Genomic DNA, 14424 nt, shown 5'->3' with positions numbered 1-14424 from the left:
CTAATTGCCCGAAGTCTTCAGTTTACATAAAACCCAATGGCGTCCATAACGAACGAAATGAATTTTTACGAGTTAATCTGCAGCACTTTAAATGTGAGTACTCGCTAATAATTTATTAGTAATTCACGTGACTGTTATGCGGCCACAAGCACCAGATGTCCAAATAAATGATCGCGTAGTTTTCGTAACGGCGTTACTCCGCGATAAAAGAGGGTGCACCCGTTCATAATGATTCAATTATTATTCCGTGTTCTTTCATAATCGAGTGTCGGACGGGAGGAGCTTCTTGCCCGACGCAACGCCCAATGCCGCCGAAGTGATTCTGTCCGCTTTAATTGGCAACGAGTATGAGTTATCCGACGTTATTTCCGACGGAATTTTTTGGCATCACTCGAAAGCAATTTGCCAGCAATTAAACTGTTCCTTCGATAAGCCGCAGACGACTTTCCACGCTGGGCGTACTCTATTGCTGTCATCAGGTGAGTGTCTCATTAATTCGCGTTAGCCCGTGAATTAATTATCCAACTCACACTCCACGAGAACATTTCTCTTTCTGGTTCGGAATTGTCTACGTGGTCCTTCCGGTTGCACCGGCTAATCGCGAAAAATTAATTGGACACCTTCGTACCTGTGGAGCAAATCTTTAAATAAACTTAGGTAACACGCTGTAGATAACCTATCCAACAAACTTACAACTTTATAGCCACATGGGCTCTAAAAATTTTTTGAACACTACATTTCCTATGTCTGAAAAATTATTTACATAGGGTAGGGGACCCAATCACTGTGGGGGTACCAATTACTGTGGCTACATTGTATTACTGCAAAACATAGTCACCAGATGAGGGGAGGGAGCTACACTAATTCAACGGTGTTAAATAGTTTCCATTGATTTGGAAGGTGTTGGACCCTCTGTTAGAAAATGTGCTCGACTCTTTTTTTTTTTTGTATCCATAAATGAAAAGCAATTTAAAGCATTAAAACTCCGTTTCATTTGAAAATCCTATTTCACGAGCGGATTTTAACGCAACAGCCTCTCTGAACACGAGCACAATGGGACGTTGTAGTGGTCAATTTACTCGATGCTTGTTAGCGGAAATAAAAACTGATTTAGAAGAAAAAAATGAAGTAACGAAGACATAGCGGAGCGATAAAAGAAAATGCAATCTACCGAAAGAGTAACATTTAGCTGAAGGAGAGCCCTCTTTGTCTCTTGGGGTGAAAGATCCTAGTAGTTTTTTTTTTTATTTCATGATCAAAAAAGTCCATTTTACAGATGTGTTTCGTGGGGTAAGGTTGAGATGAGAAACTTGAGCCACGAAACTATACATCCTGCAAAATGGTTCTACATCGAATGCAATACGAGCGCGCGAGGACGCTGCTACACGCGAGCGATACTGGGGGCAATAAAGAAAGGAAACTTTCCACGGTCTGGAAGCTGGAAAAGTACCGGAAACGTGTGACGCAAATTTTTCAGGGAACGCCGAGCCCCGAGCTGACTGCGCCAATGTTCCACGCCATAAACGCGAGGAGCACTTGAATTCGTCGCGGTCGAGGTGCTATAAAAAAAAAAGAACTCGATGAACACATTCCGCCGACAAAATTCTCACATAAATATTTGCTTTTTATTCGCGTCGTTAACGCTAACAGGCGTCTTCAACCGGAATTCGTGTTGTTACATAGAGACGTGATGTTGCAAAATCGACACGTGTCTCAGGAAGCTTGTTTTATTCATCGGTCAGATTATTTGCCGTTTGTATAAAAGAATTCCCGCAAGTACTACAAGATGATAAGATTAGATACATGGGAAATATTGAGGAAAGATTTACTTGTCCAAGCGAGATTTACGAGGCACGATTTCGATTGATCCTCGTGAAACGCTTGGAACGCTTCGAATATTTTCCGCGAAGGAACATGAAGACATATTGGCCGCAACTATTTTCTGAGAACCGCATAAAGATATTGGGTTAATTAGTTATCGCGATCCTCACGAATTAAACCTATTGCGCGGATCTGACATCCCGACCTCGGGAACCGTGCAATAACACTCCAGTTTCACAATTTTCCTGCAATTTTTCCGATGTGCATGCAAACGGAACGTAACATCTATTTGCTGTGGCTAAAAAATTTGAATAATTTCTACCCGAAACGACAACCGCGCGAACGTTAGTTTCACGATAATATTTCCTCAAATTATTCTGTTAACAATTATGAAAACGTTACCCGCATAATATTAACACTTTGATTGCCACGTCAATCATATGTGAGTGACAGAATTAATTTACCAAACTTTGAAATCCATTTTCATTACAGTCTATTCAGTAAAATCGTCAATTTTTTAAATATATTTTAAATCGCCATTTATTTCCTCAATTTCTGGGGACTAAATTAAATGAACAGTTATCATTTTAGGAACATTACAAAGACTAAGAAGTACCTCGAAAAATCAATTTTGAAAAATTGATAAACAAAGCACTGAATAGTCCCCAAACATTATCGATTGCGATGCGCTTATTTGAGCCACCTTGGAGAGATGTTCATTTAGGGCTAATCGAAGAGGTTCTCTTCGCCTAATTGGGACCGCCATATAATCGGGCCAAGGGACACCGGTCCTGATGCATAGTTGTAGGTCCGCGGGTAAAATAATTTCTGGTTTTGTTGAGGAATAAAATGTTGAATGCAAGTGTGCAAAAGGATGGTTGAAATCTTTTCTTCGGAAATTTTTCGATCCTCCCCGATCTCCGCCAACGCAAGGCCGTACGAACCTCGGAGTTCGACACCTTGGCCACTAATTTCGCACCGTAAACGGGACAGTTCTGTTCAGAATTCCGTTATGAGAGCCGGCGATAAATCTGCGCGAGCAGACCACGCGATTCTCGGACAAATCGCGGGAAACGGTCGATCGCGAGTGGTGATCCGCGCACGACCACGTGACAATCGCCCGGAGCACGTGCTCGGCATCAATTATCGTCGAAACGAGCGAAGCATCCGAGGCGGAATTCCACGCGAACCGACGACTGGCCCCCCTCTCGAATACAGACGCGCCGCTGGATCGCATTGCGGGTGTTTCGCAACGCGAAGAAAGCCACTGATGCCACCCGGAAACTGATTGTTCGATCGGGTTCGGCTACGTTTCAATGGGGTCTTTTCTGGTCTAAAGCTTTCGGGGACTTTTTTGGACATTTTCGTGTGACGAGATCTACACGACCGAGATGTTGCAGCACACGAGTTTTCCATCAGGGGGACCCATAAGTAATCAATTATTTTGCAATCTAAACTAAACTTTTATTTCTTAATTTATTATATAATCTCCGTCATTATCAAGCACAGTTTGCCATCTTTCCTGCAAATTTTCAATCCCCCTCTTATAGAAATCCAGGGTTCGTGAAGCAAAATATGACTCAAGGTGTCTCCTTACATCTTCTACAGAAGTGAATGTTTCATTTCTTAAATAATGCTCCAGAGATCTGAAAAGATGATAGAAGGAGCAATATCCGGTGAGTACGGGGGGTGCGGTAAAACTTCCCATTGCAATTCTTTGATTTTTTCCTGCGTGAGTTTCGCTGTATGGGGCCGGGCATTATCAATTTGCAGTATTACACCTTTTCTGTGGGGGCATCTGCTTCCTTTTTCAATAGTTCGGAATACAGCCGTTGTAATTGCTGACAATACAACTCAGCAGTAACTGTTTCTCCAGGTTTCAACAACTCAAAGTGAATTATTATACAGTCCCATCAAATGCACAGTAACACCTTTCTAAGTGATAACCTAGGTTTAGGGGTTGATATTGCGGTTTGATTTGCCGAAAGTCATTGCTTGGAACGCTTTATGTTATCATAAAGAATCCATTTTTCCTCTCCGGTGACGATTCTGCTAAGAATGTGCTTTAATTGCAAAATAGAAAACGCGACTTTTCGAAGGTGCTAGACTAGAAGACCTCCTTGGGTGCGTGGCACACGTCGACAGGCATTTAAGAAAAATGAAAGTTTCGACGGGTTGATCACTCCCGACACGTGCAACACGCACGCGGAATATTCGCTCGCAAATTCTCTCTGCACTCTAACGCTCTTCTTATAAATAGACCGCGGAGCTTGACGCATTTATAGCGTTCGCGAGCATGCAAAAGATAACAAAAAGATCCGATCCGATGGATGGTCAACGAAACTTCTTTTTTCGCTTTCAACGCTAAACTGAGCAGAGTGGGAATTACGTAATTACGCGCATGGGATCACGCATTTATTTATGAGCGTATAAAAATTCATTTGACTTCTTCATTTCATTACCATACGCATCGTTAATATACGATCGGACATTAATTACATGTACGGATATTTATTAATTTACGACGTTAATCTACTGTTTCTTTCTTTTTTAAAAATTTCTTGGTTATGAAATGCTACTCACTCAACAAAGAACTATACGTCTGCGAAGACTACGGCCTGGAGCAAGGTTTACAACATTAATACAACGCTTCGAACACAACCTTGAAGCAACGTTCGGTTCATAAGATAGTGATATCGTGACACAGTAACGTAACATTATTGGGTTGCTGCAATTGCGCGAACGCACTTGCATTTTGCAAACGCGCGTGTCCCATAGGTGGGAGACATCGAATGGGTCAGGTGTAGCACGCGTTGAGCAATTTTTCGAGCCTCGAAGCGTGAGTAACAAGGGCGGAGATTACAACAGATTTACTCGGAAGCTCTGCTTATATACGCGGTGTGATCTCATCTTTGGCATCTTCCCGCGAGAACGCTGGAAAACACATCGCGCAAAGCCAAGGTGAGAGGTAATTGCGAAACTCGAGCAGAGGATTCCGTTCGACTTTCAATCTTTGTTTCGATGAAATTTCCATCGAGCTACGGACCAGCAACAGCCATTCCACCGAGAGTAGACCATTTTGTTTCGATATTATAACTATTATATACTATAACATTATAATATTATTGGTTTTATTAACACATCTTGCGCGGGAAGCGAGTAAAGTCGTTTTTCACGGATTATTGATGGATTATTGTTATCGATGGGTTTTTGTGATCGATGTGTTTTTACAATAAAATCGGATAGACATGCGTTGCAAAAATACAAAACGTGCGTTGCAAGAATGAATGCAACACGGTAAGACTTTGGCGGCAAAATGCCCGCGCAAGATGTGTTAATATTATATTCGAAAGTGCTTTGAATAAACTGATTGCTTATCTTTCGAACAATATTTCACGTATGCGTCATCTTGTATACGAAACAATTAAGCTCGCATCGCGAAACTTGTTTGTTATACTACATATCCACCAAATATTTCACAAAAGTTAAAATAAGAGTATTACTCGACTCCACGTGGTATGAATAAGTCATCCATCGAAATAATGGGCTCAGTAATCTGTTAACTGTTCATGTCGAGCATACTCGTAGGAAAAATTTGCATTTGCCATTAAATAAAATTTACGAGAGTGCGCGGTGTAGTATGAAAAACACAAAAATCATTAAACAGGCGAGTGCACGTTCTTAAAACGAAGCGAGCAGTTAATGACTGCGTTATATGTACCTGAACAAAAAGATAATCTCAGCAGAAGTTATTCAATTATAATACTCGAAACGAATCAAGTTTCTAACAACTCATTCAAAATCCTGATTTATTCTACATGGATTTGTAAAGTACTATTAAGCGCGGATAAGACAGGTGTTTAACTCCCATTCTCTTTCCTCTAGAGCAGAGCTGCTCAGCATGCCCGGTAGCGGTCAAGGACGCTCGCCGATGCCCGTGGGCACAGCTACGGGCAAAGCTACGGGCAAGTGACTTTGCGGAGTGGGGGTAGACCGTAGCACAGCCGTAGCTGGCCACGTAGCTGTGACAATAAGTGTGACAAATACAATGTGCCCGCCGTTCTGTGCAATGTCGCCAGATCATAATTTCCCTTTCTACGCTTCCACCGTGGCCGAGTCACGTGACGCGTCCCGTCTTTGTCGTGCATGAGAGAGAGAGAGAGGAACTTTTTCTCCCCAATTTGTGCTCCCTCGAACTTCCGATGACAGGCGACCAGAAAACTCGTAAATCGAGCAGACCTTGAACAGGGTGAATAAAAGTGCTTTGTTTTCAAAATTTCTTTCGATGAGCTTTTCGAGACGATCACAATAGATTCGCCGAGGTATGGTGGCTGCCAAGAATTTTCCTAATAAAACCGAGCAACGGGAACGAATGATCGACGACGAGGACGACGGCGACGACGAGAGGATGATGGCGAGCCGCGTCGGCGACCCAGTCGGTAAATCCCCGCCGCCAGAATGTCTGCAGCGGCGGAAGATAGTCTTCTCCGCACCACCTCCCAACGATCATGATACTCCGCGATCATTAGAACGAGCCGAGTACCTCGGCCAAATAAAGCGAGAGATGCGTCGGCGACAACGCGACCGACAAAGGCCGACGAACGCTCGACAGAGAATCCATTCTTAGCGGTTGTATAAATTACGAAACATTCGATGATGGCATCTTGGCATTGATTTCTGCGCGTCCATGGTTCAGCCGAGATTACGTTTACCCTCGAAACCCCGAAGAAGCGACTTCTCCAGCCCACCAGCTCAAACGCTTGCGATTTCTAGACGAACCGACCGATACCAGTCGGTCGAACAAATCTCCGCGCACCCTTTAAAATTATGTGACTTTTTTCAAAATGGACCGCGTGACTCGAGTTTTTTCAAAAATATCGAAGAATCGGTTTGCTAAATTATATGTAAAGAGAATTTCAGGAAAATTGTAATTGACAGGAATTGGGAAGAATATAGTAAATATCAATTTTCCAATTTTTTGTTCTGTAATCCGAACTACTAATCCAATTACAAAACTTCTTTAGTTTTCATTATTTTTTTTTTTTTTATGGGACTTTGACCAACTTATTTGTGGCATTTTTCTGATTAACATGACGCTAAACACGATATAAATTGAACTGTATTTAGTGGTTTTACACACGCCGTCCTTGTCTACGTCCTGCGCGGTCAACGCGGTCACAGAAAAACAGTAGCCCTTCACGAGCAATGTCACAACACGGACCCGAGGATTGATCAAGACTTTACTCTGCTCAGTTTTTGAATAACTGCATAAAATCCGTAAACTACTAATAAAGTTATCTGTCCAGCTGCATGTCTGTTGCAATTAAAATCCGCAAATCGTTATTTAATTGCCTGAGAGCTATTTATATGAGAAGATTGTGTCATTGTTAAGATCTTACACTCCAGAGAACAATTACGACAATCTTTGGTTATAGCTTGTGGTAACATACTCGTACCGGGTCACGTCTGACACAGTTGATGGACGTATTCGCAACATCTCGTAAAGTTAAGCTATGTCCACACTGAAGCAACATCGAGCAACTTTTCGTCGGCTGTTATTGCCTTCTTCTTCTTCTTTTCTTCTCAACAAGAAGCGACGAAAATCTGCTCGACGTTGCTTCAGTGTGGACATAGCTCTACGTTATTTTAAAGAAACTACTACAACTTTGTAACTAATTGATATGCCTAACTCTCAAAGCATCTATTATGACATATCCGAAGATGAATTCAACGATTTATAAAGTTTAGCAGTTTAACCAATTAGTAATGAACGGTCAAGTGTATAACCGATAACAAATTACCCGGTATATATTCCGGGTAACTCTATATGAAGGTACTATAAAACAGAAATATCGATGGTAGCCATATTTAACTGTTCCGACGCCAAAGCCGATTATAGCCGCCGGCACACGATATCGATTGTATATTAAGAACTGTAACAGTAAATGACTGCAAAGATACTTATCAGACGAAAATTGCACGATAATGGAAGAATGAGCAAACGAGGTTACGTAACTTATTATCAATCTTTATACTAGCGCTCGGAATGAAAATAAATAACCAGAAATGGAATCCCCTCTATTATAGAGAATAATAAACGCTTTCTCACTGCAGTAAACACACTAAGCATTCAAATACCAAGCTGCAAGTAGTTGACGCTATTATACAAATATTTCCAGTATAATTTATAGAAGTCGTAAGGTGAAAAATTAAATAAATAATGATACCAAAATAACAGCTTCAAATATCAAAAACGGTCATGAAAGCGATACGGACTCTACATGCTGTAAATTTGCCATTTAAAAGTACTTTACTATTCTTAGAAAAAACGTGACCAGGCCGCGGCGGAAATTAGAGTGGGGGAAATTGCAGGAATAAAACACCAACGAATGCGAAGCCAATTTCCGTCATATCTAGTTACTTTTTCGTAATAAAAAATAATTTCAATTATGAAAATACGTTAAACTAGAAGGTTGGTAATTCAATTTCTGTCAAAATCCTGTTGCTAAACTTATCGAAAATATTCAGAGTTTAGTGATTAAGATTTTCACTGTGAATGACTACTAACTGACGATGGGCCGAAAAGAAATTGCGAATTACAATCGCTCGTAAACGTTCGAATTGTCTCGTTCTTCAAACATCGTGTTCGACTGTTCCGAGCGTTGGCTACAAAAGAGATCATTTGATTGGTGGTTGATCAACGGGTGCGCACAATGGCGCACGGACCAACGTGAAAAGAAACCTTCGCCGAGAATAGAGAGAACAACCAGCGATTCGGAGAAAAAGAGTACGAGTCGGCGAGGAGGCAGGGGGAAGTCCAATGACGAATGACATGAAACGCGCGAGATTAGAGTGAATCCAATTTGTCTCGACACGAGGCTGACGAACGCGCGCCGATACACGCGGCCGCGTGTGTGCTCGTGCATCATCTCCGATGCCCGGTGACGTTCTTTCTTTCTTCCGCAACAATGCCGGCTAATTAACCGCTACGTCTACTCGACCTTGCAATTAATCGTACTGTTGCGCGCGTCTCTACGTGTTTGCTTCCGGCGTAATCCCTGATATATGGCCGATAGTCTTGCTAATTACGGTGCGCGCGCGTTCCAAATCACGCTTCCCACCAGAAATCGAAAATTCCAGTTTAATGTCTCTGTATACACCCCCCCCCCCCCCGGTGTCGTAGTCTAGGTTAGGTTGGGACTGTTTGCATTTTTTTTTACAAAAATGGGTAAAACAAATACGAAACGGTAAAAAGTATCTGTAGAATTTACACACACTGTCACATCATTTCCAACTCGTTACGATTATTAAAAGAATTCTGCAATTGATGCAAGCATATTCTTATTTTAGTCGTCAGAGTTCTGATGCAAATAAAACTTCCAACAAATTCTTCCGTTGGAAGAATTCTGAAGAGTTCGGAAGAGTTCTTCTTCTGTTGGTAAAAATGAAGCTACCGCTTATTTACATCGTAATTTCTCTGTTGATCGAAATTCCGATAGAATTTGATCTATCGTCGTTGTTTACGCAAATGTGGATTCGCATTCGATTTGGTCCTATTTTTTAACGATTTTACCCGCGCGGAAACCAAACAGTGAACAACGCCAACGTGGCATAAGCATAAGAAACCTTTCAACCAGCAGAACAAGTATTTCTCTACATAGTCGAGAGTTTATGAGAGTTGATAAACCGCGTTCGATCCAACAGGTGGCCATTTTTAACCTTTTCTTTCGACACCGTCGGTGAGACACTCGGTAGCAGGAGGGTGACGGAGAAAAAATGAGTTTCAATAAAACTTCTATACCCAAATAGAATACAAATCTTGTCTACTCGCGCAAGTTGTATCGTAACGTAACAGAATAGTAGTATCTTTTTCTTTAAACCTGGCATGGATTTTCTTCCATAATTGGATTCCGTAGTCTGTACATTAGAGTCCCGTAAAACAGTGATAAAGATTGCGTTTGGAAAGAATAAAATTTACAGCCCTTCAACCGAGGAGCTTTAAAACACGCTAAAATTTCAACATAAATCAACTGACTAAATATTCCGCCTAACGGAAATAATAAAAGCCGTGCTCGGAAATGTACACTGCGCGTTGCGTCCTACAACACGTACACATATTAACCCTCGGAATTTCTGACTCCTATAAATATTTCGCTAATACAGTTTTATTCCGATATAAGGCGATGGCTTGGGACCGGTTTTCGGCGTGTTTCGGATACGGGTATGTATCTATGCGGCTTATCCTTCGTTGGAAAAGAGTAGACTATGACATACCCTCTCGTTCTGACACTAAACAGTGTGTGATTTTCTTATTTCGAAATAAAAAGCGTCGCCCTATATCGGAATAAAATTGTTCATATTGACGGTCGCTCGAGCTTATCCCCACCGCTACCGCGACAGGTCACGAATGACTCGGGCATGGCATAAGGAGGGTTAAGTCGGAAATCTCAATTTTCCGGAAAATTCAATCGCAGCGTCAGTAAACAAACGTGTTTACCAAAACGACCTGTTACGCTGCACACGCAACAGAAATAAGCAGCTACAAAGAAAGACAGCCTTGGTGGTATCGTGTTTAACTTACACAGCTGATTTGAATATCGCATAGATAGAAACTGAATTTCTATGCCGCGAAAATGTGTGGCAGAGATAAATATAGAAAGAGATGAACGGAGTCGAGTTATAAAAAACTTCGAACACGGCATGTCAATTATCATGACGCGGATGCTGGGAAATCAAGTAGCCGCTACAAGTCGAACAGATGTTTCGCATTGTTTGCGGGTTCAGGAACAGGAGCAACACCCTATAATACACACGAAAATTTTGGACAATGGTAACAACGGTAACAATGGCAACAATGGTTTCCGTAGCAGCTTCGCTTCCCTTGGATAACAAAATTACAACAATTTCCCTGACGGTGGTAGATACAGCCGAGTTCAAGCGGTACAAACCAAATTTTTAAGCACGAGGACCGGGATACTTTTCCGGTTAATAATACGATGTGCGTTGTTGGTTGCGAAATAATATACACCGGCTGTCATGCTCTTCGGCATTATAGCACGCAGTCTGGACTGTTCTGAACAGAACAGAAATCGATACCGATTAACCCAGAAAGGACACAGCCAATGCGAATGATTCCGTACATATGAGATTGAGCGTAAGCAACGCTGGACTCGAGGCAAGGACAATTCGTTCGACAGTGAATCCGTGTAAAGCATGCAAACGACATCGGAATCGAAACGCTACCTACAGTTTTCTTTCGATACAAGACGACGACGTTTCTTTCTGCAACAAAGTCATTCTTATCCCCATCTTCTTCTTTTGAAGTTGTCCGCTCGACACCGCCGGAACGAAAGGGTACCTCATATTCTATCCTTTTCCAACGAAGAATATCGCTGCACGACCGACCGCTTTATGGCCTGCCGGACAACTTTATGGGATTCATAAACTCTCGACCCACTCAAGAACAATGTCAAGCCGAACAGGTACCCCCATCCGCAATGCGTCGAAAGACACCCCGAGCCGTCGTCTTGTATCGAAAGAAAACTGTAAAGCCAATTTACTCCGCCATTTTAACGATTAGAGGATCCCATTAGAGTAAAAATATCTTACTGGTTTCGTTAATTGTTATGGAAGGTTGCTTTATCATATACTCCCTTACAGCAAACAGCGGAGAAAATTCATTAGATCAATTTGAAAGAATCGAACATTTCACAAACGCGAAGATGCTTACGCATGCAGCTCCACCCCATTTTCGGTGATACCACAAATATTTGGAGAATAGGACGGTGACGCAAGTAGCGGTTACCAATCGGCGTCGATGTGTTTGCATTGGAAACAGAGTCAAATCCAGTCTCGGACAAAAGCAAATTCACCGATCATTTCAATAATTTATCTTATTTAATGATTCGCGGACACTGGAACCGTGAAAATGGAACGAAAATGTCCAAACTAAGAAATACTAGAATCTCTACTAAATTGAAAATATCGATGATCATTGATGAATGAAATCATCCCATCATATCAGCGTCGCCAGATCAAGACTTGTTCCCCCACTCTAATTTCCCTTTCTACCGTGCTGTTTCCCACGCTTCCGCCTTGGCCCGGTCACGTGACGCGTGCCGTTCCTGTCGTACATAATGGCAGAAAAAGGGTAACTTTTTCCCCCTCAATTCGTGCTCCCTTCCCTCATTTGGCGACACTATTCTAAAGAGAAACAAAGAAGCAGTATTTTATTTTAACAATTCTAAAAAAATTGATTAATTTAACAAAGCATGATTGAACGGTTTCCGCATAATACAACCAATGAAAATTTCTCATTGGGAAAGGAACGTTGTATGCGCAGACAACGGGTCAGTACAACCTTTATTCCCGCAACAATACCAAACACAGAAAAAAAGGCGAAACAAAAGGAGAAGCTTTTAACCCGACGCAATGCGTAACGCTTGGTTGCTCATATAGAGTTCATCGAACGAGCCTGCGATTTACCCGCATATGTAACAGCAATTAACGCGAGTAATTAATAGTCTAACGGCGGCGTTCGACAGTCGCACTAATACGCGCTGCTAAGTGATTACGAAAATATTTACACACAAATGAGTACACTATAGCGCCGTATAGAAAAGTAAGTTCGACGGAGGAAGGTTCGATCTGCAGAAATGTGCATTCCCCTTTATTGCGAGAAATTAATGTCATTTGGCCGTGCATTTTATAATTCTCTGTCGGGCTATCACCCGATAAATGCAGAGAAGATTGATTACTGCTATGTACAGGTAACGACAAGAAGCTCATACATCAAGAAAAATAAAACGTTTAATCCACCTGTTGCGTGCAAATAAATAAAATATAGTATCTCATTACAAAGAAAAACCGAAATGACTTCTGCCGCCTAGGGGCTACCTCTACACCTCGGCTCTCCTTAAAAAGTCATTATCAATAGCACAAAGCACAAAATCATTAGTACTAATTTTGTTCAACCTATTTCTCAAATATGGGGGGAGTTAGGTACTTGCATTCTGCATTCTTCATTCCCCTTTCGTAGGCTTCAAGTAATTCCTTGAAATTTCATACAGTCTATCAAGCATATTATTTTTATTTTTAAATTGGTTAACATTTTTATTTATTTGTTTTTATTGTTGTGACTTGTGTTTTTGGTACTTTTCCAAAAATTTGCCGCCCTCTGATTTTGCCGGCCTGGGTTATAGCCCCTGTATCCCCTCCTCCCAAATTCGCCACTAATCTATTCCCAATAGAATGAAACGATTGTTGATACGCAACCCACAAAATTGTATCAACATTTTTATGAACGTCCAATAATAGCAAAAATATTTCGAGGGGCAGCGTCAGATGAAACACTCTGTATGTTAAACTGTAAATATGTTTATATCTATATTTATTTGCGCTTGTCACTCCCTTCTATTTAAAGCCAAACCCGAGGAGTATAAGAAGAGCGCTCCACGTACTTGCGTGCCTACATACGTCTTACGATGTTGCAAAGTAAGGGACATAATGTAGGTTAGGTGTCATGATTACTAAACAGAGGCATCTTCGCCAAAATGGGGGCCCATTATGCGCTTTCGCCATTAAGAGAACGCCCTAGTCGTTTTTGTCGGGTATAGCAATAAACACTTAAAAATTACAGATTAAAGTACACAGGAAAACCGTCAGGTACAAGCTCTCAAAAATTTCAATCTAATTCGGAGTAAAATAGAAATACGAATGCTCGTAAAAAAGAATGTTTACAACTACAAAATTGTCCCGATGACCGTTCAAAACCATAACTTTTAAACTCAAAATTAAATGATTGAAGTTCCCTTTATATCTCTTACATCATGTTCGTATACAATCTAAAACAAAAATGTCCGCATGATATATTTCACTCTTTAAGTGCAGAACCGATCATCCGTATATATACAATTCTTTACGTATATTTCACCATAGAAAACAAAAATGTCCGCATGATATATTTTTCACTCTTTAAGTGCAGAACCGATCATCCGTATATATACAATTCTTTACGTATATTTCACCATAGAAAACAAAAATGTCCGCATGATATATTTTTCACTCTTTAAGTGCAGAACCGATCATCCGTATACATGCAATTCTTTACGTATATTTCACCATAGAAAACAAAAATGTCCGCGTGATATATTTCACTCTTTAAGTGCAGAACCGATCATCCGTATATATGCAATTCTTTACGTATATTTCACCATAGAAAACAAAAATGTCCGCATGATATATTTTTCACTCTTTAAGTGCAGAACCGATCATCCGTATACATGCAATTCTTTACGTATATTTCACCATAGAAAAAAGATGAAACTAACTCTCCGGCTAGCCACCCCTTGCCTACCCCACCCTTAAGGGAGGCTATGCAACGGTACCATGTGCACCGCGCAGCAAACTCCCGTGAATCGTACGAAATGAATGAAAACTTTTCTACTCTCATCCCGTTAGTTTTGTAAAAGCGAATACATACATAACACTGGCCTACAGTATAAAATATTAATCCCCGCGCGCGCAGATAATTGTCAGAAATTGATCGCGAGAGTGCAGCGGCGCGGCGGTACGGTTCGTGATTGTTGCCACTGGAACCATATG

At 41.3% G+C, this 14424-nt stretch overlaps 1 protein-coding gene across 5 annotated transcripts in view; it reads right to left on the bottom strand.

The window, feature by feature from the left end:
* The window catches only part of Snf4agamma (SNF4/AMP-activated protein kinase gamma subunit), a 143610-nt gene that overhangs the window by 127685 nt on the left and 1501 nt on the right, over positions 1 to 14424 (bottom strand). The window lies entirely within an intron of this gene.

The sequence above is a fragment of the Halictus rubicundus genome, chromosome 7 (genome assembly GCF_050948215.1).
Source record: "Halictus rubicundus isolate RS-2024b chromosome 7, iyHalRubi1_principal, whole genome shotgun sequence".
Lineage (NCBI taxonomy): Eukaryota > Metazoa > Arthropoda > Insecta > Hymenoptera > Halictidae > Halictus > Halictus rubicundus.
The sequence above is the reverse complement of the archived record's forward strand: the minus strand, read 5'-3'. Positions and strand labels throughout refer to the sequence as shown.